The sequence below is a fragment of the Lissotriton vulgaris genome, chromosome 7, assembly GCF_964263255.1.
Source record: "Lissotriton vulgaris chromosome 7, aLisVul1.2, whole genome shotgun sequence".
Lineage (NCBI taxonomy): Eukaryota > Metazoa > Chordata > Amphibia > Caudata > Salamandridae > Lissotriton > Lissotriton vulgaris.
In genome coordinates, this window is record NC_141695.1 from 1,117,793,203 (window position 1) to 1,117,818,526 (window position 25,324).

Sequence of the window (25,324 nt, forward strand, 5' to 3'; positions counted from 1 at the left end):
AGAAGATAGCCACTTCAAGGCGAAGCTGGCAATACCTGAAGCCTCCAATCTGTCCAAAAGAATGGAATGCAAGACCGTATCGAAGGCTGCACTTAAGTCCAGGAGGATAAGGGCGGCTGTCCCACCCACGTCAAGTTCTTGCCTTAGAAGGTATGTGACTCCAAGTAGGGCAGATTCGGTGCTGTGGCTAGCCCTGAACCCTGACTGGGATGGATGCAGCAGATTGTGAGTAGTAACAAAGAAGAGGCGAGAGTTAACATGTTATTCCAGAACTTTTGATAAAATAGAGAGAAGCGACATTGGCCTAAAATTTGACCTACACTGAGGGTCAAGGTCATTCTTCTTGAGCAGAGGGAGTACCAAGGCATGCTTCCAATTCTGTGATACCACACCTGTGACCAAGGAGGAATTAAGGAGATCCAAAACTACAGTGAGGGCATCCTCCTCTAACAGTCTACATTTTGATGGTGGAAGGGGATCAAGCAAGAAGCCAGACTTGATGGTAGCCAGTAAGGCTTGCTGTCGAGCAAGGACCAGAAGGGGCCAGGCATCGATTTTCAAGGACTTGTCTAGTTTGATAGTAGGTGGACTGTCCTTTGGATGTGGGACCAGTGGCCTGAGTGGCTGAGTGACAGCAATTGACTCATCTGCTTCTAGTTGCTGATGAATTAGTTTGACTTTATTTAGAAAAAACAAAGCAAGTTTGTCACACTGGTATTGAGAAAGGGAGGGGGGGGGTGGTATCGAAGTGCTAGCTGCAGACAGATCCTTTACTATTTTAAACAGAGTTTTTTGACAGTTTAGACACGGCTACAGCCCGAAATGCTGAACGGAATTGCATCAATTTGGTAAAAAGGTAGCTCTTGGTTCAGAAAGCATTCTTTTTAATAAATGGTGTAAATCAGTTCAAATTCAAACATTTCTCAGATATACAAATATGGCCGCAGAGGATCCGCAAACCCTCCCCATCTCATGCCTGCAATCTGATTGGCTGCCAACAGTTCCAACCAGGAAGTCTTGGCAGCCATCTTGTGACTCGGTTGAACCGAGTTGAAAGAAACAAGTTGAAACAAGCATTTGCAATGCAATAGGTCTCGCATTTGTAAAGTTTAAAGTTGTTGGAATTGTAAATGGCAATGTTTTTTGCATGGTCTGGTCTGATGTGCACTCTCAGACCCCATGAAAAGCCCCTTCCCCCACCGAGAGCTTGGTCTGGTCTGTTGTGCACCCTCAGACCCCATGTGAAGCCCCCGTTCCCCACCTGAGAGCATGACATGGTTTCTTTTACACCCTCTGCCCCATGTTAAGCCCCCTCCCCATCTGAGAGAAATATACTGTGGATATTAATAACATTCACCCCAATGGGGTCTCCTGGCGCTGAATAACAGATGTTTATTGCTAAAAAAGCTAATAAAAGCGCCACTTGTGAGAGGCCCCTAGCGCCTACGCCTCCGGATTCAAAGCTCCTTGTGGTGCAGAATAAAAAAGCAAATGGGTAGGGATCTGGTGCCTCAGTCTGTGGATAGGACCCGCTCCGCTCCCCTACTTAGCGGTGGGTCTTGTCAGAACTGTGTCCTTGAGGCCTGTAGGGACCCACCCTCCCCGATAAATATACACACATGGTTACACAATACCTATTTACTTATGACAGCGCTGAGGAGGGAGAAAGAAAAGAGAGGACGGAATCAAGAGACAGTATTGTATGGCGTAAGTGATTGTGAGAAAGCAACTACGGGGTGGCTCTAATCAGCAAGGCTGAGCCGGACTAGCAAAAAACAAAAGAGAGGTGCCAGTGCTGATATGAATGATTTAATTAGACAAATCACCAAACAGAACTTGAAAAATTATTCAAGAACGGGAGTCAATAATTAATAGTTTTTTATTTCACCATTTTTTTGAAAAAGGAAGACTTTATGATTTTTTCATTTTATACATCAGACAGAAAAACATGTTCAACAAGCATTTACAATGCAATGGTTTTGCCTTTGTTAAAGTTTGAGCTATTGGCATTGCTCCTGACATTATTTTTATTTATGTTTCTTTTAACATAAATAAATGGCATTGTCATTTACAATGCCACTAGCTTTATCTCTCGCGAATGACACACAAACACCCACAGAGAGCCCCCCCACACACACACCCACACCGAGCCCCCCACACACACCGAGCCCCCCACACACAGCCACACAAAGCACCCCCACACAGAGCCCCCCACACACACTGCGAGCCCCCGACACACTGCGAGCCCTCCCCCTACACACTGCGAGCCCCCCCACCACACACTGCGAGCCCCCCCCACACACTGCGAGCCCCAGACACTGCGGCAGGCAAAACCTAAAAAGAAGTGCCAGGGCTCCTGCAACATGACATCCAACCATGCATACATCTACCTATTTCAGGTTTCCATTGGACACGCCCTCTGCTGGCATCGTCGCCTTCGACCTCACTGACACATTCAAAAGTCTGCCTAGGATGACCGGATGACTCCATGTCACGAGGACATAGCTTGCCTGATAACAATATGTACAGACAAGGTCCAGAAGGGGTACCTCAGTGACTGCTCTGATGCCTCCCTGAAGCCCCCCTCCCCGCTCTTCCAACCTTGCTCCCTCTGCCAGTCTGATCACACAACTAGATTCTGTTATGCCAAGAAGAAGCTTATGCCGAGAGCCCTGGCGTGTCCCAGATCCAAGTGTGAGGATCTCGCCTGTCTGAATTCGGCACTTTTGTGATGCATTTAGGGGCTTGTAGAAATTAAGGCCACGGCGTCGCTGTCCACCTCGATCAGCTCCTGCGGCACAGGGGAGGAAAAGAAAACAAAAAGAAACTTTAAAAGTTGTGGGGCGAGGGCCTGCCTCTCCCCTGTCCCTCGCAGCACAGTGACGCTACTGGCCCCCTGCACGCCCTGCCCCCTCCCTGTGGGGTTCTCGTTACCTCACCCCAGATGGAATGCACACCTCACGCTCTCAGCAGAGGGAGACGTGACTGCCGCTGTCATGTTGAACCTGTCTCTGAGGCCCCCGCACCAGGCCCCCAGCGGTGGCCGTGATGCCGCACTACAGGGGCGTTGTGCAAGTTTTAACACTAGTAAAATAAAGTTGTTTCACTGCCACAGTGCAACACATAATTCTGAATGTTGTAGGACGAGATACCTTGTATTTGTACTACTGTAGTACAGTCATGGCCACTGCATTTAAGCGGCAATAGGGGACAAAATGATGCAGCTGTGTTCACTAAATTGCGTGGCTAAACCAAATTATGTGGCTCATTCTCTGGAAGTATTTCACTATTTGGTCATTTTGCACCACAACAATACTGTCTCGGAAAATGTAAAATAAAAGGTGACCAGCCAACCTTAGCAAAACGCGCAGGCTCGTGTTTTTAGTAACTTTTGAGCTGGTTAACCTAGAAAGAATTATTGTTGTTGAAACTGTCAAGTGTGGTAAATACATCATATGGGTAAAATGCCAGAGGCGCAGAATTGGACAAGTTGAGTAGGCGTCAGTAAAGGGCAGTACATAAACTGTGAGGCCCAGTTAAGTGTCTTTACACCGCCTACGCTGCACATTTCCTTAGGGAATTGCATAAACTGTGAGGTCCAGTTAAATGTCTTGACTCCATAGTTAAGCATTACTTTAAACCGCCTGCGCTCCGCAGTTCCTTTTTTGGCATATGCGAGGTGTTCTTTTCTTTAAAAAGGGCAGAATTCTTTCTTGCATTAACACGACACAATCTTTTTACTTCAGACTAGAATTATACAGAATTGGCGACAACATAACTGCTCTTGAAAATATCCAGAAATACAATGCAGTTCGTGCAGAAGTGTTAATGACAATTCACACCTGCCTGGCAACAAACGAACTGCACTGTGATGAACAATACCCACACAGAGCTCTGAGGAGTGTGAGCACAGAGCGATGCTGCAGATTAAGGTAACTAGCATCAAAGGCAGCATTACCAGCCGACGGCTTGTGGCGACTGGAAACGGGGAAGAAAAAACACGTTTTCCCTAATCTGTGCGCAAAATAATCCCCAGTAACCAAGGCACCTCCCCCCCCCCTCCCTGCGTCTCCCCGATTTAAGAACACATATTGAATGAAATGTGTAAGTGCCCAGGCGCATGCTGAGTAGCTTGAGGGCAATCGGGGGGGGGGGGGGGGGGAGGGGGAACAGACACACGGACAGGCACGGAGCGCGGGAGGGGGCGGGAAGACATAAGGCAAGGAAGGAGCTTTTGAGAGCAAACACCAACACTGACTCATGGAACGGACACACGGAGAGGGGGCGGGGGGGTGCGGGGGCGGGAATGGACACACGGGTAGCGGGAGGGAGCCTCCCCTAGCCCCAGCAAACAAAGCACTCACCTGGACTTCGTTCCGGGGCGAGGTGGGACTTGCTCTTTCCCCGGGGCTCCTCCTTCGCATCTTTCAATGCATTTTTTTTCTTGCTCCAGTAAACCTAAAACCCAACACGTCACAAACAGCCTTTTCAGCCATTATGCAGCGTAGGTCTGGGCGAAGCTTACATATTAACCAGGCTGCCTGGTCTCAAGTGCGCACGCCCCGCCCCGACCCGACCCGGGCCTCTTCCCGCCATGTAAGGCCGCCGAATGGCGCGTGATGGCAGGGGCGTCCCCCCTGCACGCCCCACCCCCCTCCGCGGCTCTCATGTTTATTGATTTTCTTTCATTATGCCGGTTCACACAGTGCGCACCTCAGTCCCGGTGCTTAAGTTCTATTAGGCTGACAAACACTGATTCCTCTCAGCAGCCACCCCTGCCCTCGCACCCCCCACCCACCCCCGATCCCTGGCCCGCCGCCAGAGGCCACGGGTAGAGCGGCTTGAGCCTGCAGAGGACACGTCGAGGCTCCAAGGTTGGCAGGAGCAGATAAGATAAAGAAACATAAACAAGGAAGAGAGAGCACGAGTTTCACCTGCTGAGCCGGGACCCGAAGGCAATCAGGAAGGGGCACAGTGGAAGGCGGGTGCCCTCAATCCCGGACCAGATTCGGGGGCGTGCCCGAGAACAGGCTTTCGGCTGACGTAGCCAAAAGCCAAAAATTCTCGGGAACGCCCCCGAATCTGGTCCGAGATTGACGGACGGAGCCCTCTCCCAATGGCTAGCCTCCATTTATGGAGCTAGCCAATGAGAGGAGGGGGCATTCCCGACCCCACACACACACATCAAAAGGTTTTTTGGCGCATGCGTACAAAGTACGCATCGCCAGTAAAAACCTAAAAAGGACACATAGGAATGGGGGAACTGGCTACTAAACATCAGTCAAACAGTATTCCAATCATATCACAGACATTCAAAACTCATTCAAACCACTTAGGGGAAAGAGGGGCTACAAAAACATATACAACAATTTTAAAATATATACAATCTAAACCACAGAAGAAACAAGAAGCCACAGTCTGCGACCACCATTTTACAGAAATAAGAGGAGGTTCAATTTAGTAATGTACAATCCAGTATCTTAAATTAAATCTGTAAAAAAACTTTTTAAACTGGTGAGGCTTGGTAATGTACGAGCGGCTGGGTGAAATGAATTAAATGATCCTGTCGCTCTCGCAGACACAATGTGGCAGGAGCCTACGCGTTTCGAATCCCACTGGTTCTCTTGGGATTCTCTTCAGGGCCTCATGTAGTCTCTGTACAGAAAAGATAAAGAAGAGGGAAAAAGACAGGTTCAGGACACAATTTTCAAGCTTTTAATCAACCAAGTTGACAAGACCAACCATCAGGAACCTGACTACAGTGCCGACACACATCTATTACATCTTACCACAGGGTGGAGACGCCCGAATCTTTTTGGGAGGTGGGGGGAAGCAGCGTAAACAGTTGTCTGTATCTAGAATTAAAAAACATGTGTCTGAGTCAAACAGGTTTGTTTATGGAGGGATGAAGTTCCTTTGAAAGTTGCAAGAGCCTATATAACTACTTGCCTCATAAATACACCATGCGGATTATTATCTTCGATATAGAAGCCAAGAGGGACATCAGTAAACAACAACTGCACGTATAACGAAGATTTTCATTACCACTCAGACAAGTTGATATCAAAGCTTTGTGATAGAGGTTACCCCAAAAAGTTAGTGAGGAACAGTAAGAAGAGAGCCCAGTGGACCCCACGAGAAACATTACTAGAACGGAAAGACAAACCTGATGTAAAGCGAGAGGTATGTGTCACCACTTTTTGCCCTAATGCAAACCAGCTCAAACGGGTTATAAGACAAAATTGGCATTTAGTGAAAAACTTAGATGTGAGGAGGCCATGCACTCCCCCGCAACCCAAGGGACTGTCACCTTCCCAGGGCTCGGTTTGTAAAAAGCTGAGGGGCATGCGGCCTCACCGCAGTCCTCGGGACCACCACCTCCCAGGGCCTAGCTTTAAAAATGAATGTGTGGAGGGGGTACGGCACCACGCAAAGCATCTGGGACCACCACCTCCCCTGGGCACAAATCACGTAATGCGGGGGAACATGGGGAAGCCCCGGGGACGAAAACCTCTCCTGGGCTATAGCGAAGATATGGGGACCGCCAACCCCCAGGGCCAGCCCTAGCAATGTCCCGGGATACCCACCCTTGGGACACTGCAGTTTGCTATGGCACTGCTCATGCCATGCCACGGCAAACTCTGCGCCGCTTCATGGAACTTAAAGCAAGAAAAATGCTCTCGCGTCCATGATGCGAAGCAGAATTGCTTGTGGGCAAAGGAAGCTGCATGTTTGCAGCTCCCTCTACCCAAAATCAATGCTGGCTCCTGCAGGAGGCGGGGATCCGTGAGGGACAGCGGGGGCCTTGAGGCTCCCCCCACGGTCCCTAACAATGTGGTCATGCCCTGGGGAATGGGGTCCCTGGGGGCAAATGGCCCTGTCCCTCTTTTTTATCATTTAAAAAAAAAATAGCCGAGCCCGGGGCATGGGATTCCAGGACCGAAATTGGCCTAGAGAGTGGGGCCACGTGGCCCCCTCCTTTAAAATAAATATAAAATAAAATTAAAGGGCTAAGCCCCGGGGGATGCTTTCCCCAGGGCCGAAATGGCCTGGGGAAGAGAGACCACACGGACCCCCTCCCCTTTAAAAAATAAAATAAAACACAAAGGCCCTGCCCAGGGGATGGGGTCCCCGGGGCCTATAACGGCCTTGGGAGGGGGGCCATGTGACATTAGGCACAAGGCCCCCTTAGGTGGTGAACGTCCTACTACGTACAGCCTTCATCCTGTTCAGAACACTTTGCAGACAGCCGACCTCTTGTAGGCAATCAAGCACGCATGGGTGGGAAACTGCCTGGGGGATACATTCCCCACACCTATGAGCAACATTTCAGGCAGATACTACTTCCTCATCCTCCTGACATTCAAGGCCGCTTAGGAGAGTAGGCACCTGCTATGCACAACCTTTGCCCTTTAGCAAAGCTTTTACAGATAGATAACCTCTTGTTTGCAATCAACAAGGCACGAGTTGGCAAGTTAGAATGTCAGCACTGGTGTCATCAATGATGTCATTGGAGGTCATGAGTGATGTGATATGTGAGGCAGGGTATGATGGGGTGCAAGTTATAGTAAGCTCTGTAAACGATAAATGGTGAATTTCCGTGGTTTTTCTTTCATTTAAAATGTGATGTTATGACTGACACTTTCGCCTAACTACAATGGCAATGTAACATTTGTTTTTTTCAGTAAATATATAGATATATAAATGCTACTTCTCTTTATTAGTCACAGAGAGATACTGTGTGCTTTTTACTGCTATAAAGTATTGTGTGTTCCAAACTCTAAGACTAAAAGACACAATGACATTACGATAAGAGACCATAGGCGTCAGTCCTGCAACTATCATCAGTATCAAGCCATCTCTGAACGCATAGGCGGTTGAGTGATTTGTATATTAATATGAAGAATATACCTATGGTGGAGACTATTCATTAGTAAGAAATTCTTCCTTCTACAGGAAGGGAGGTCAATAAAGTTCTCTTGGGCCTTCAGCTTAAGGTCCGAAGTCTAGAGCCATACCTGCACATGAATGACAGACCAGCATTCATGTTCATGGTGACCATGTCAATGAGATCTTTGCAAATCAGCTGTTTTTGATCTGCTACCTTTCTGCCCACTAATACAACAAGCATAGCACGTGGCTTGCACTGAAATCAGTGGCTTGTCTCAAGCAGAGACTACCACACAAGTATTTTATTTCTTGTATGAATAAAAGCATTTGGCCTCCTTGTCCATTTTGTAGGAACTTGATGTAAATGAAGATAAAAGGCTAATAATCAAATGTAAGGCATTTATTATGCACCACAGAGAATAACTGGTGATCCCATCAGAAAGCAGGGAGCTAACTGACAAGGCAGAACAGGATAGAGAATGACATCAGGGAAATGGAATGTCAGACTTAAAGGGATACAGCAAAACATAAGTATAGAGAATACAACATATCCTCTCCCCTTCATAAGGAAGAAGCAAAAGAAAAAAAACAAAATACAAGCATATGCTCTTCATTACAGGGAGAGAACTTATTTGCAGACAAAACCATGTAAGTAACCTGGAGGTCTCCTCACCCTGTGAGCTCTCCGAACGCTAACTTCCTTAGGGAGAACATCACGGCCAGGCTCAGCTTGGGCACTGGCTCCCTTAGAAGGAATCTCACGGTCACATTCAGCCTTTTTGTACAATGCCACACGCCTCAAGTTCCAACTCTCACCGTTGAATAGAGTTACAAATCTTTTATGGACAGACCTGACTTTAAATGGTCCCCTGAACTTTGTCAATCCAACACCAACTCGACCAGGTTTGACTTTCACCCAATCATTTACTGCAATCTTACAACTTCCAACCGGATCAGTCACAACAACTGGATTGTCAGGACCAACGTTTAACAACTCTTTCATCCAAGCAGCGACCAGCTTGGTACCAGCTGAACGTCCCCTCATGATGCTAAAAGGGACCAATCCAGTCACACCATTTTCAGTAGTTCTGTAGGCCCAAACCAGGTCATTAACCAATCCTCTCACGTCTAATCTAGAAGAGATTGCCATCTGAATTGCGCCTTTTACCATCCGGTTAGCCCTCTCAACTATTCCGTTCCCTTGAGGGTTGCAAAGTGAGGTTCTTGAATGTGCAATTCCGCACTTCTTCAAGAAATTAGCCATTTCTAGGGAAGTCAATTGCGTCCCATTATCAGTGACAATCCTTGTCGGAAAGCCTTCCTCTCTAAAAATGTCACTCAACACAGTGATAGTGTTATTCGTAGTGATCTCCTTCATGAATTTAACAATTAACCATTTTGAAGAAATGTCGACTGCTACCAACCCAAATCTCATATCTTGGCTCAACTGGTAAAACGGGCCAATGAAATCAAGACATATAGTGTGCCATGGACACCCAGGGTCAACTATTGAGCCGCAGCCAACGTGACTACCGACTTTAAGCCTCTTCTCGCTCTCCAAGCAGTCGGTACATTTCTCTACCCACTGAGAGATTTCTAAGTCCATCCCGGGCCACCAAAAGTTCTCCCTAATTCTCCTCTTGGTGAGGGACTGGCCCAGATGGCCCTCGTGAGCTAACCTGAATAAAGTAAACCTCACATCCTGTGGAGGAATAAATTTGTCTTCCATTAAAATCAAGAAACCATCTCCATCCAAGACAGACAACTGTTCGAGTACTTTTAAATATGGCCGAAGAGCGGGGGATAGGCAACTCTCTCTCCTTGGACCCTTCACAATCAAGTCTTTTACTTCTCTTAACACCGCATCCTTAACCATAGAGGTGTTCCACAGGCTCTTACTAATCGCCCCAGCACAGATATCCACCACCTCATCCACAGCAGCCACAGACCCTTCAGAATTGAGTGATTCTACTCCCAACTTGTCTACCATCTCCCAAGGTAGTGGAAGTCTAGAGAGTCCATCAGCTTGGCAGTTCCTCCAACCCGGAATGTACTCAACAGTGTACAGGTACTCTTGGATCCTAGCAGCGAGTCTAGCTAACCTCGCAGAACCCTTCCCAGCTCCACCAGGTGACAGGATTTTAACTAAGGGTTTGTGGTCCATCAGGAGTGTAAATTTGAACCCCCACAGATACATCCTGTAATACTCACAACCCCACGCTGCGGCTAAAGCCTCTCGTTCGATTATGGAGTAGTTCCTCTCAGCCGTTGTGAGTGTCCTTGAGGCAAAAGCGACAGTCTTGAGCCCAGACTCGTGCACTTGAGCCAACACCGCACCAACACCCACAGCACTCGCATCAACAGTCAAGACTGACCTACGGTTGGTATCAAATGGTGTAAGGATGCCTGCATCACAAATCTCCACCTTGATCTGTCTAAAACACTCTTCTTGCTCCACACCCCACACAAACTTGCATCCCTTCCTCAACAGCACCTTAATATTTTCAGTCTTCTCTGCAAAATCTCTCACAAACTTGGCATAGTATTCGATGAGGCCGAGAAATGACCTCAACTGATCTTTGTCGCCTGGAGCTGGTGCATTCCTAATAGAGTCTAATAAATCCCTCTTGGGTTTCACACCATCAACCGATAGGGTGTATCCAAGGTATTCAACTTCCTCCACTGCAAATTTACATTTCTCTTTTTTTAGAGTCAATCCAGCTTGTTCCATCCTCTCCAAGACAGTTTTTAGAATCACACTGTGCTCTTCAATAGTCTCTCCGAATATCAGAACGTCATCTTGGAAATACACAACGTTGTTCACCCCCTTCAGTACAGCCCCCATCATTCTTTGAAACACCCCAGCTGCAGAGGCAAGTCCGAAGGGCATACGTGTGAATTGATAAATGCCCTCAGTTGTTATGAAAGCTGTTAATGCCTTGGAGTCTTGATGTAATTTTATCTGATGATATGCGCTGCGGAGATCCAGCTTAGAGAAGTACTTCCCCCCTTTCAGTGACAGAACTAATTCGTTGATGTTCGGTAACGGGAAGTTATCTACTACAATGTTCTGATTCAGGGTGCGAAGGTCCACACAAAAACGAAATTTTCCGTCAGATTTGGTTGTAATAACTACGGGAGAAATCCAGGGTGATGTTTCAATCTGTTCTATCACTCCCTGGTCTAGCATTTCCTTCAACATCTTCCTCACTTCTTCACGTGCAATGAACGGAACCTTCCTTACCCTGTGTTGCATAGGCACAGCATCATCACGCAGTATAATCTTATGCACATAACCTCTCAACTCTCCAATGTGTTCATCAAACAAACCATTCATTCCTTCAACAATTGAATCCGTGGTTATACTGTCTACAACCATCACCTGTTGTGCTGCCCTAGGATTAATGATTATACCGAGGTCATACTGTTGCCCCCATCCCAAAATTGCTGGACCTGATCTGGCCACATACACCTTTCCTTTGACGGAACGGTCTTGAAATGATATTACACAAACCATAAATCCAATGACGTCTATACTCTCACCTTGGTAACCACAAGGACTAATATCACTAGGTAACAATTGTACATCTTTCCAATACTCTAAGTACATATCCTTGGGAATAATGGTCCACAATGACCCTGGATCAACCATCAACTGGATCTCTATTTCATCAATAAGAAATTGAGCCTTTGGCCTGTATCTTCTACCAGGCACGCCTTCACTCACACCATCCTCACCCAAACACAATATTTTGTTGGCACCCTCAACACCAACAATGTCCCTTACTGTTTCCCTGTTTTCTACAACAGCTACTTTGTCTGTATTACCACTTCTACACATCTTGGAGAAATGTCCTTTCCTCCCACACTTCCTACAGACTTTATCAATTGCAAAGCATCTCCTAAAATCTGAGTTATGAAAAGTGCTCCCACACCTACTGCACATCCTTCCTTGAAATCTGTTTCTTTCATTGCTAGAAAACCCATTGTTGAATCGCCTCGGACCTCTATCACTAAAATCTGCACCTTTCTTGTTCACCGCAGCAACTTCATCCTGTTCAACACAAGAAACCCCATTCCCTTGCACATTATCTTTCCCATTATCTCTCTTTTCCATCTCTTTCATACATGCATTTGACTCCTCAACTACCTTCGCAATATCAATGGCCATTTGTAAGGTAGGATTTTTTGCAGCCCACAGTTTTTCCTGCATCTTTTTATTGCGACACTGCACTATCAACTGATCTCGTGTCATTTCGTCTCTTATCTCTCCGAAGCTACATTTGATGGACAGTTCACGTAACCTAGCTACAAATTGGTCTACTGATTCATCAATCCTCTGTGGTTGAGTGTAAAATTTATGTCTGGCCATAACAATATTTACCTCCTTTGCATATTGCTTCTTCATGCGAGCTTTTGCTTCTGTGTACACATTGGTTATTGCCCTTCCATCTTGGTTTAGTCCTACTGGAAGATATTTAAATGAACGTTGTCCTTCCTTGCCTAGGGCACTTAACAAAAGGGCTTTTTTTCTTGTTGCGCTGAAATCCTTCCCATCAAGCGCTTCTATATAGTTCTCGAAAATATCTATCCATTCATCCCACTCAATGGGTGGATCTCCAGTAGTTTGAAGGAACATAGGAGGTACAATAACGTTAAGGTTTTCCATTCTTAACAATTGCACACTATTAACATGTGGCTCAAAAGTAAAAAAAAAAAAAAAAAAATGTAGACACTACTCTTCTTCACTACCTGGAGATGATCGATTTAAACTGAAATAGGTACTCTTCCACTTGAACCCACGAACACAATTAACAGATTTCTTAAGCTGTAACTTTGTTTAAAAATAGGTAATATAGTTTACAGTCATCATCATCTAGTACACATTCTGGTAATATGTGCTTCAAAACTGCTCGTTTTTTTTTTTACTTTACTTTTTTTTAAAACGAGGTGTTTTCCTTACGTGGTTTGTAGATGCCGGTTAATTGGTGATTAGACCTGAGAGTGTCTGGACATTGTTCTATCTCTTCCTCGTTATATCGGTAAAAGAAAACAAACATGTTGCTTTTCACTTGCCTGAAACTGCGCTCGTATAGCGCGGTTAATTGGTGATTAGTCCTGAGAGTGTCTGGACCTTGTTCTGTCTCTTCCTCGTTATATCGGTAAAAGAAAACAAACGTGTTGCTGATCACTTGCCTGAAACAGCGCTCGTATAGCGCGTTGTCATGGCAACAAAATGGCGTCTACGTTGCGTGAATGCGTAGCTTCCGCCTAACGCTGCCGGACGCTGATCGCCTGACTTCCTGTTGTGCGTTCGTTGCGACGTCCACAATGGCTGGTTCGAGCAGTGACACTCGAAAGGTAAGCGCTGGCTGCTCGCGCTATCTGCTGCTCGTACTTCAAAAAATGCAGAGAGTTTAAAAGATGCAAGTCTTTCCAGTAGATCGCGTATTATTACGATGATCAACAAAAATAGTAAAGACAGTGCATTTCATGAGGAGTTGGCTGATCAATAGGCAGTTGAAGAAGATTAGGCACAGCAATTGTCCGCTTTACTTCAATTAAATTCAAACGAGGAATGTCTACTACTGTTAATGGGTACAGCTAAGCAGAAGACAAAAGGAATAGGTTTAAGTCTCTTGAACTCACCAATAGTTCGAATAAGTAGTCGATTCTTTTAATCTTTAAGGTTGATCTTTCCAAAATTGTCTTATTCTTTTTGAGGTTTTCCATGAAGATGAAGTAGTTTCTTTTGGAGGAATTTTAAATAAGTCTTATGAATTCCATTTACTTCTGGTGATTTCTTCTTCTTTCAATTTCTTTTAAGCAAGAAATCTTTTCTTTTAGTTGTTCACCAAACTCAGGTATTTTTTAAAATAATTGCGTGGTTCCTCTCTCACCAGTGGAGTTCTTCTCCCTCTGTAGTTGTTTAGCTCGCGCTGCTCATCGTCGCCATGTGATGTAAATGAAGATAAAAGGCTAATAATCAAATGTAAGGCATTTATTATGCACCACAGAGAATAACTGGTGATCCCATCAGAAAGCAGGGAGCTAACTGACAAGGCAGAACAGGATAGAGAATGACATCAGGGAAATGGAATGTCAGACTTAAAGGGATACAGCAAAACATAAGTATAGAGAATACAACATAACTCTTTCCCCTGAGGGGAGGAGTCAAGACTTCTCTGTCTTTTGGTGCAAATATTTATCATCTCATAACTTTGAGACAGCTTGGAAAATAGTCTCTTCTGAAATTCTTGAAACTACTTCAGGACATCAGACTCATCGAAGGGTAGCAGTCCTCATTCAATGGCATGTCTACAACGGTATGCATGGACACAGCCATCAGGGCCTTGACACTGCGCAGTGCTGCTTGGTTGAGTGCATGTCCCTCTGATTCTGGGTAAAGAGGTTGGTGCCCAGGTCTGCCCGGTGAGGTGTCTTGTGTGGAAAAGGCCTTCGGTTGGATCTCCAAGGGCCTTGCCCAACCCTGATGCGGTTCTGGATCATTTTGAAGTTGATCCAGAGCCCCTATCTGGGGCAACATGAGTGGCCCAGATGCTGCTGTCTGTGGCTGGCTCATCGCCTGGAACAGCATTGGGAACACAAGAAGCCTGAAGAAGAAGGAGCCTATCCACAGACTCTTAACATTGCAGTCCAGAAATGGGTCTGAGGTGAGAATGGTGCTCAACAATGGAGGGAAGCCCTGCACTTGGATTGGACATGAACTGTGGTAATTTAGACAGCAGATGAACAGGCTGCTCCTGATCCAATCGATTTGTGGCAACCGACATTCCCAGAGGAGACAATAGTCAAGGACGAATGCAGAATTCCTTTCTAGACGAATGCAGAATTCCTTTCTAGGCTGCAGTAGGCGCGCAGCGCTTTTAAATTGCAATTATCATTTGTTTTGTGTGTGTGTGTGGAAAAGTGATTTATCACCTGGCTTTTAATCAGCGCGGTAGCGCCCACATTCTTGCACTATAATCGGGCCCCCCACCGCTTACAGAAGCGGAGCGCTGTCACCGGCATCTTTTTAGTGTTGAGGAAGTCGGGCCGCCATATTGGGGCTGCTGCCTTGCAGCGCGCCACCTGACTCAGCGCTCTAGCTCTCCGTGTGGAGAACGAGGAGGCTGTACTTAAAGCTCGCTCCTCCCGCGCAGCGGTGACGCGCAGCGGAGGCGCCTGACTCGCGCCTGAGTCAAGCCAGAGTCCTGCCCGTCTGCGCCCGTCAGCGTCCCGGAGGCGTTTCGGTCGGCGGGCGGGGCTCTGCTATTCCAGCATGTGCATAGCTGGCGCACCCATGGTGCGCTACACGTTCGAGGAGCTACGCTCTCTGAATCATCGGGAGAGCCGCTGTTGCTCTGTCTTCCCTGGCCGCCACAGGGGCAAGTCTCGTTGCCCTTGTTGTGGCTGGCGTCCCAACCGGGCGCTGTCATCAGCCCCTATTAGTAACATAGCTGGCGCTGAGTATTCCTGCATGCTGCTTAACACCAGATCGGCGTGCCGTCATGCGCAAGACATTTTTGAGCTTCTCGATACTGAGAAACCACTCTGTTTAATGTTGACCGAGACTTGGTGGGGAGAATCCTCTAACCCGGACGTGGCGATGGCAATCCCGCCTGATTACAACATCTTCAGGAAGGACAGAGCCAAGGGAAGGGGCGGAGGGGTCGCACTGGTGGTGAAGAAGGGCACGTTGTGTACCGTCTTGCCTACGGAGGGCATCCGCGGCTCGGAATCACTTGCTTTTTCTATCACGCTAGCGCCGCACCAATCAGTGAAGGGACTTTTGGTCTATCGACCCCCTGGTCCGCCCGGAACGTTCTTTGTAGACCTCGACTCGGTGTTGCTGGGACTGGCCCTGAGAGCAGAACATTGTATAGTAGCGGGGGATTTCAACTTTCGGATGGATGATCCGTCTGACCCCGCGGCCATAAAGCTTTCTGAGGCCATGATCCCGCTGGGTCTTATCCCTTATTTGCAGGGGCCGACTCACGTTAAGGGGCATACTCTTGACCAGGTCTTTTCTTCATCTCCTTTGGTGGTGAAAGAGACTCTCCCGGTTCTGTGGTCTGATCACTGGCTCGCCAAATTTGCAATCAGTGGCACCGCCAGGTCGTCCATCTCTGCCCCGCAGCAACGGGGACGTGCGTTCAGAGCGTTCAACAGAGTGACCCCTGAGATGCTGGCTCAGGCTGCTTCGGATTATCCCTGTCTTCTCTCCGGTGAGCTGGAGAGAGATTTGGAGTCCCTGCAAGCATGGCTTTCCGACAGGCTTAACGACCTGGCCCGGTGTTGCCCCCCCGCCTGACGGCTAAGCGGGTTTCGGCCCCTTGGTTTACCACTGCACTGTGGGCTAAGCGGCAGGAGTGTAAGGTGGCCGAAAGAGCCTGGCGGGCACACTATGATAGTATGGACAGGTTGGCCTATAAGGCTGTGGTCAAAGCTTACCACCGGGATATCCGCCTTGGAAAAAAAGCCTATCTTGCGGGGAGAATTGAAGCGGCCTCTAACTCTAGCAAGGAGATCTTTACAATAGTCAGAGAATTTATCTCTCCTCTGACTATTACATCGGAAGAGGTACCCTTAGAATCTTGGGCGGCGGACCTTGCTTGTTTTTTTACCAGCAAGATAAAACTCATACAGGACTCTTTTCCATCGGGAGCACCTGCTAGGCCGTTTACATCTGAGGTCGGTATGTTCCCCCCGGCCGCGCAGGGTGTCACATTGGCTGAATTTCCACCTTTGCCAGCCCCAGCCTCCTTAGCGCTTATGGGCAATTTGAAATCTGGGTCTCCACTTGACCCTTGTCCAGCCAAGCTTTTGGGTAAGTTGGCGGAAGTGATCAATCCACTGGCGAACCCTCTTCTGAATCTCTCGTTGAGGCAGGGAGTGGTTCCGCCAGTTTGGAAGCAGGCAATGGTCATCCCGCTGCTTAAAAAACCGGGTCTCGACCCGAAGGTCCCAGCCAACTATAGGCCGATTTCTTTGCTGCCGGCTCTCGTTAAGATCTTGGAGAAACATGTTCAGTCGGTGCTCGCCAACTTTTTGGAGACCCACGAGATCTTACATGACTCCCAGTCTGGCTTCCGTTCAAATCGTAGCACCGAGACCGCGCTCCTTGAGGTTTCTGAAACTATCAAAGGGGTGCTGGATACCGGGGGCCAAGTCATGCTGGTGTTGTTGGACTTGTCGGCGGCCTTTGACACCGTCCCCCATGATGGCCTTCTCGCAAGACTCTATGAGATTGGCCTTCGGGGGACGGTGCTCAGCTGGTTTTCGTCTTTTCTAGCTGGCCGCCGGCAAACGGTCTGGACATTGCCTGACACCGCCGTGATACCGCCGTGATGCCGCCTTTGGGAGTCGGGGTCCCTCAGGGCTCTATATTGAGCCCGACCCTCTTCAACATCTTTATGACCCCTTTGGCGGCGGTGGTGGAGTCGTTTGGTGCCCGGATCGTGTCGTATGCCGACGACACCCAGCTCCTCTTTTCTTGCGAGAGAGGGGCAGACTTTGACGGGGAGAGTATCCGGAATTGCCTTGGGGCTGTGTTCACATGGTTCCAACTGAACAGCCTCAAGTGCAATTCCGATAAATCCGAGGTACTCTTTTTCGGGTGCGATACGGAGCCTAGCTGGCAGGACTGGTGGCCCATCGATATGTTCCCTCCGTCCGGTTCTTCCCCTATGGCTAAAAACTTGGGGGTTAAGATGGACAAGGGGCTGACGATGAAAGCCCAGATCCTTGGGGTGACCGGTACCTGTTTCGGTCTATTAAAGATGCTGCGGAGGTTTTTGCCTCTTCTGTCGGAGGAGCACAGGAGGCTGACTGTGCAGGCTCTGATAGGTTCCAGGTTGGATTATGCCAACATTCTTTACCTGGGCCTACCAGAGTACCTGTTGCAGCGGCTTCAAGTTGCGCAGAATGCGGCGGCCAGAGCCATTTTTGGTCTAAATAGACGTGTCAGCGCCTCGGGCCTATTGTTGACTCTGCACTGGTTACCCATCCGTAAACGGATCGCCTTCAAGGCTATGACTTTGGCCTACAAGGCTCTCCACGCTGTGGGTGCAAGGCATCTCCAAAAGAGACTGGCCTTTTACCATCCTGCTCGTTCTCTGAGGTCAGAATCTTTGCTCCTGACGGTTGTCCCTCGAGTTAAGAGAGCGCGCCTGGGCGGCCGCTCCTTCAGCCTGCTGGCTCCACAGATGTGGAATTCGCTTCCGCTCCCACTTCGGGGGGCTACTAGTCTTCTTGACTTTAGGAGAGGTCTTAAAACCTGGTTGTTCACCCAGTAGACCCCCCAGTAGTCCCTTTTTTTACTTGTTTGTTCTTTACTTTCTTTTTAATGTGTTATGTTATTGCGAATCAGTTCTCCTTACCCAAAGCGCCGGGACACTCTTTTCGAGTAACCGTTGCGCTATACAAAAGAATAAATAACATAACATAACATAACAGGTGTGATGAGCGAGGCTATCAGTACCACCTAGGCATCCAAAGGGCCCTGAGTCTAGCATGTGCTGGAACGTTTGTCACAAAGTTGTAGTCCTCCAAATTCTAAATAAACGTTGATGGCAAGATGGGAAAGTTACATACTCTGAGGCATGTTGATATCAATGTAACCTCCCAACAACACTACTGCTAATAGCTACTTTGATGGGTGAAATCACCAAGGACCATAACTGCAAGTTTTTTCCTCTTGTTTTTCAGTAGAGTCTCTTTTTGGAGTTTTTTAAAAAATGTTCGATGGCATGGGACTGGTTATGAACATTGATCTGTCATGCAATACTGCAACATTTAGATAAAAGTATTTTTTAAAGTGTTTCCTTTAGCCTGTCTTGGTTGACGGTGCCATGCTCAGATAGTATCCTAGTATCAACCTACAATATTCCTGTACACCAGCCTACAAACTTCCTTGATCCAATATCACCACTGTCCCAGAGCACTCCAGAAGACAACAGTTGGAGAATCCGTCCTTTTAGAACAATGATTCTGACTCCCACTGTAGGGACTGCAGTGTGCACAGATTTGTAAGGAAGCCGGAATAAACACCTGGGACATTGTGTAAGAGATAAGATACTAGTAGACCCAGAAATGGGAATATGGTTCTCTAGTACTTACTCTGGGTTGTCTGGAAATTGCAGACCCTAGGAGCATAGCCACTTGTGAGGGGGAGATATTGCCATGCCTCAGACAACGACGATAGAAAAGATTGGGAGCCACTCTTTAAGGGAGGCATGGTCACCTGGGGAGTTGGGATAGCTGCTGTCACTTGAGACTCAGGTCATGCCCCACCACTCTTCTACCATGGAATAGATCAAAAGAAATTAGTGTTCTAGGGAAGCGGTTATGGCATCCACAAGTTCTACAAACAAGCATTGGCAATGCCAATCGGTCTCGTCATTGGGATCTTATATGTATTTAGCTATGCAGCACATTAGCATGAGTGCTGAAACATTTACTTTTCTTTAACATGGAGGAAAAGTAAGCACCAAACTGCGTGACACGCCATGTATGGGAACAGATGGTCAACCGGGAGGTCGGCGGCAGCACTTAACTGAATGAACCGTAAGAATGCCAGTATCCTGCCTTACTTCCGCTAATGGTACAACTATAGCCAATAGTCAGTGGCAAGGTGACTTCATTCTGCTTGCTCAATGTACTTCTCTCCTGCTACATGTCACTCATCGCTTCTATGGGCCAAGATACATGCAGATTGATGACAATTAATTACAGTGCATGAGAATGTCAAACATAAAACACACAAATTGTCATGTAAAGTGTGCGGTTCGATCTTGCGAACATTCAGTGGCTTCCAAAAGGATCCAGCAATGGGTAACTAATTTTGCATGCATTCTTTACAAACAATTTTAAAATTCCTGTGAGATATACTGAACAAAAGACTAGCACCATGTCACAGCAAGTACCAGCAAAGGAGTGTATTTTTATCCCTTCTGTGTGTGCTAAGAATCACCCGTTCAAGCCGCACTTGTCTGAAGATCATGAAGCCTTTCTCAAACGCTATTAGTCAAGTGAAATATCACACATGAAACCACGGTTCACCCTCATGCAAAATGTGCTCCTTGGCATATAACTCCTACAAAAGAAGTAGGCCAACCTTTCTTTCAACACCCACTTTCTATGGCAAAACATATAAACATGGGATAGTTCAGAGAGCTGGTCAACGCCCTTTGCGCTGGGTCAGACTGGGACAAGAAAATAGGCCTGGACACCAAAATAAAAGCGCCCCCAGTTAGCAAAGCAAAAGTGGTAATATCAGGGAAATCAACTGTAAAAACGAAAACCAGCCCACACACTGAGGCATCAGACCAGCCCATCGGGCAATGCATGATTGCCATATAGGCCTGTTCGACACTGCCTTTGGGGATTGATCCAGCATGAAAGAGAAATTATACTTTTATCTGCCCTTCGCCACCCAGACTCTGCTGTATCCAAACTGGGCCATGCTTGCCCATCTTTTCAGTGACGTCTGTATTGGGTCCACATTGACCTAGTCTCCTACTCTCTAATATACAAAAGTCGTCCATTCCCTACTTTAGAGCAGTGCCAGGAAGGCATTATCATTTCCTCTTAAGCAGAGGGGAAGTAGCCGTCTTAGATTATCAGCAACTCAGGCGCCACTGCCCTAGTTAGCACATGGTGAGGCACAATATATTGGAAAGCTCTGGGGAGTGGTGGGGGGGGGGGGGGGGCCTTAGGGAGGCGGGTATATGGGAACATGGATAAAATATGCCCCTGACAAAAGATGCGTTGATAAACAGACCAGGAGAACATGAGCTGCTCCAGCTTTTGGGCTGGGTTGGGTCCACCGTCACCCCAAATACCCCCCCTACCCCACCCTCCCCGGACAGACATTTGGCTCCCATCATGCAGCTGTGGGTCTCTTGAGCTGAATGGAAGCATTGACCGCATAAGACAACTTCAAAGTGAGAACTGAGCGTTAGCCAGACAAGACCATGGAGAGGCGGTGGGTGGGGCAGATAGAGATGAGGGCCAATGACAAAAGGGGACATTTATAAGCCTAGCGAGGCTCAGAGCAAGGTTTGCCTTTGACATTTTGACCTCTGAAACTTTTTGAAAGACGAGATGGCAGCACCGGGAGAGAAGGAGAAGTTTGCTTACTTTTTTGGGGGTAAAAACAAGCACTTTATGTACTCATAGTACTCATATGATAAAAAAGGCTATATAATGGTATATGTGAGCTTTGATTGAGAGATAGCCCTGCCATTTATATACAAATTTGAGGATTACTGTGTAAGGGCTGAGATAATAGGATTTAGTTTGAATTCAATCACCCTCATGTTACACTTGCACATTTGCTAAAGGAATTGGTTGTTGGTTATTCATGTTTTTTAGCTCTCAATGTACCTTTTACCTCCTCAGAGTTTGTTTTTGCCCAGTTGCTACAAATAGGGGCTGATAGTGTTGACAGAAGTGAAACCTGTTTCAGGTTTCCTACTATCAAAATGGGGGAAGGAGGTTAGCTCCTCTACAAATTAAGGGTAGGCTAATTTATGTTTTCTCTCTTTTTTTCTCAATCTCTTTTGAGCCTGTCTAAACTGTCTATGAAATAGCCATGAGACATTCAATTGGCTATTCAGTAATACGGTTTTAAAAATTAATAGCATTAATAACATGAATATATATATATGCTATGTTACTACCCATCCTGTCTAATGGTTTTATGAAAGGATGAGTAGTCATAAGCACTTTATAATGACATTCCAAGAAAACTTAAAATGTCAGTAATGTAAGCTGAATTTATCATTGATGTGGAATAGATTTGACTCTCCTTAGATTTATTTATTTATTTTAAAGGTTTTATATAGCGCTGGCTAGACCTGGAGGTATCGGAGCACTTTACATGAGCATCAGATCATAGTTAGAGGTTACATCGTTACAAAGGTTAAACAGTTATTAGAGCATGACAACATAGTTACTTGTACGGTCGAGATAAACAATAAGTACAAATACGTAAGGTGAAAAGCAGGCAAGGGGAGAGATACAGGGGGAGGGGGGTGGGAGCAGGGGAAGTAGACAGATAATGAAGGCGGGAAAGAGGATGGGAGGGTGAGAGACACATCATGGAAAGAGAAGGGGAAGGGCGATGAAGAAACACAAACCGTTAGACGAGTCAAAGCAACGTCCAAAGTCCAGTAAGCTGTGATTCCAGGGGAAGTGGTATCACTTCCCTATCTCTGTTGCGAGAGACTCCCTTTATGCAGTGGACACTCTCTGAGGGGTCTCTGAGACTCCAAAGTCTACATACTGGATCCTTCCCCAAAAAGGGGAGTGGGAGTGCTTTGGTAAGGGGTGCCATACCATACCTCAGCTGTGAGTGGCTCCCTTGGCGCAGTGGACTCTCTCAGCGGATTCGCTGAGACTCCAGAGGATAAATATTGGATCTTTCCCCAACAAGGGGAGAAGGAGTGCTCAGTCAAAGGGCACAAAGGACAGGGGGCTAGGCAGAGTAGCAGGCAAGGTGATTGATTAGGCGGAGAGGGAATAGGAGCTAGGGAAGTAGACAAAGAGAGAAAGAGTACGGAATGGTAACATATTTAATAATGAGTTATTATATAGTGCTGGCTAGACCCAAAGGAATCAGAGCGCTTAACACGAGGAACAATAATGTTGCAATGTACTTCAGTTAAAAGTTACATAAGTATCAAGAAAAGTATCTAAAGAACATAGGGGACAAGTGAATGTAGCAAGGAAGGGTAAGGGGATAGGGTAAAGGGAAAATCTGCCCTAAGTCCGTCTGGATAGGTGACTGAGGGGGGGGGGGGTGGTGGGGGTGAGTCCACAACCAATCTCCTCTTTAGCTATCTGGTAGCACCACCGGGGATCAGCCAAATCGCTTGGTCTCCACAGTCTGGGGTAAGTTCCACAGGTTCCAAGTCCTGATGTGTAAGCAGGTTAGGAAATAGGTTTAAGGTCTGGTCAGTGTCCAATTATTGTCCCAGGGAAGTAAAACAACGTGGAGGGGATCGCTATGCAGCCATCTAAAATATAACCATTAGATGACAGCTGCTCTTAAGAATGGACTCCCTTCTTGGTGATGGTAGGAACACCCTCCCCAACTGAGTGTTGAAGTGCGCTCTCAGAAACAGCTTCTCCTGTGATGGGTGAAGACTGGACTTCTTATAGTTGACCATGAACCCAAGACGCTGAAGGGCTGATTTCACCATCTCCAGGTCCTCCAGGGCCTTGGGAAAGATAGTTGGTGATGTGGCCAATCCAAACGGCAGAGCCTGAAATGCTTGATGAATGCAAAGGGACACTACTGAGGACTGAAATCTCCACAGGCGCCGCTCAAACTACTGCATGATGAATGCGGGCTATCAGACAGAAACCTTGACGTTGGAGGAACACTTCTGAAGACTGAGCTCTCCACAGGCGCCACTCAAGAAAGAATTAAGCGAGCGCAAAATACTGAAAAATAAGTGCTCTGAGGGAGATCACCACCGACGCTGAAAGCAGTCATAGAAAACCGCCACTGCCCTCAGATAAATGCGCGTTGATCCTCAATATTAAAATATTAAAATATTAAAAGGCATTCACATTATATGAGTAATTGGTGGCTGCTCAGAGGATGAGCTGCTGTAAAATTAAAACTGCTAACAATAGAATTAGACTGGGTTGGAATATTTAGCACTGTTGAAAATTATTCTGTGTAAAGTATATATCCAGATTTCAATGTACACATTAAGATTTATCCCCGACTGGTAAAAATATGTTGTTGCACCACATAAAAAATTTGAATATTAGTTTATCTAACAACACCAATATTACTGTCTCTTAGTGACAAACTTAAAATGTAGTATGGCCTTATGGCTGCAGTGTCAAATTCAAAGGCTTTCAAAAGTAATGCATAGAGTAGCTCTAGAGACCTGAATTACATTGCACGCCTTAATGCACAATAGTTCTGGGTTCATTATGCCAGTTCTTTAGGTGCAATGAAGCACACTGCACACCAATAACAATAGGTATTAAAAAAAACAACAGAAGTTAGATCCTACCTTTCAAATATCAGGACAGGCACGGAGTAGGAATGCTTTTCAGTCATGCTTCTTGAGAGATACTTTCAAATGTGATAGCCACATGGGGTAACACCACTAAGACAAGGAAGAGCAGGTTTAAGGGTCAGGCCAAGTTCTATAGTTAGAACTGACCACCTCTACCGAAAGAAAATGTCCACGCAGGGAGTTTTTGAGCATTTTTTTATCTGAGGTTAGCCACTGTGTGTGTACAGGGCTGTGTTTGTTTGAACGGGGAACATATTCCTTTTCAGCAGATTTGCTTCTATTTTGGCCTACAGCAAATACCAGGTGTTAAGCAAATGCAAACTCCAGTGCAACATGTTCTAAATAGAACAACATAGATATAATGCCTGCTTGTAATGCTGAAAAGTAGTTTAAACATCTTAATTCCTTTGTATTAATTAAATATCCTGATTCTACCATTGTAGGGTACACTACAGGTAAATGTAAATTTTGCTCTAATGATGTCTAAATCTATAATGTGCCTAGGGAAATTAGGGTCAGAATTAATTCTCAATTCATGGTAATAATATTAGGGACATCGCCATTAGTAATTTAACTACATTTAATAAATGGAAGAATTTGCCTAGCTGTTACAATGAAATTTTGTCTTGATTAAGCCTTCCTGGAACTAGATTGAACGCCACAGGTCTGTTTAGGATATCACTGTTTTATTGAGAAATAATACCTTTGTAGGAGATATGCAGGGTGGGTTTATTCCACTGAATAACATTATCAAGGGGTGCACCGTAGATACCAGAAAGTAGATAAGAGTATGGTATCAGTTTTATTGTTGCATAGTGTTTCAGGATGAAGATATCAGACATGCCCAAGGAGAATCTCATGTTTCCACTGGAGTGGAAGATGTTTCCACTAAAGTGGAAGAGGTTTCCACTAACGTGGGAGATAAAGGGATACATTTCACAACTTTAATATACATTTCACTCTGTTTTTGAGCAAACCGGCTATGTCTGGTGAGTTTCATTCATTTACTCCTGGGAGGATGCCAGTATTTTCCCATCAGGGAGACAGGTGGGAGAGGAAAGACAGCAGTGGGTAGTGAGATTAGCAGAGGGTAGAGAGCATTAGAGAGACAAAGGGAAAAGGAACAGAGGCCAAGGGTCCCAAAGAGGCAACAGAAATTAGATGAAGGTGGGCAGAGGACAGCAGATCTGTGGCAGTGCTAAAATAGACTTAGTGGAGACAGGGAACAAGAGGGGCCGGAAAGAACCAGAGAAATGGTGAGAGAAGAATGGATGCTGCGAAAGAGGGAGACTTCTGTCCCACCCACCTCAAGAGTGACACTGGCCCTCTGCGGAGCGTCTTTGTGCATGTCCTAATGTCTGTTGTGACAGCTGGACAGATGCTCTACA

The 25,324-nt window shown here is 46.5% G+C and overlaps 1 long non-coding RNA gene across 1 annotated transcript; it reads right to left on the reverse strand.

The window, feature by feature from the left end:
• Positions 1–5,538: 5,538 nt before the first annotated feature.
• On the reverse strand, positions 5,539–23,989 carry LOC147703009 (uncharacterized). The gene is made up of 3 exons (XR_015297271.1): positions 23,931–23,989; positions 5,790–5,855; positions 5,539–5,655 (listed from the first exon to the last, which is right to left on the reverse strand). It is a non-coding gene; the product is annotated as an uncharacterized LOC147703009 (long non-coding RNA).
• Between the last annotated feature and the right edge of the window lie 1,335 nt (positions 23,990–25,324).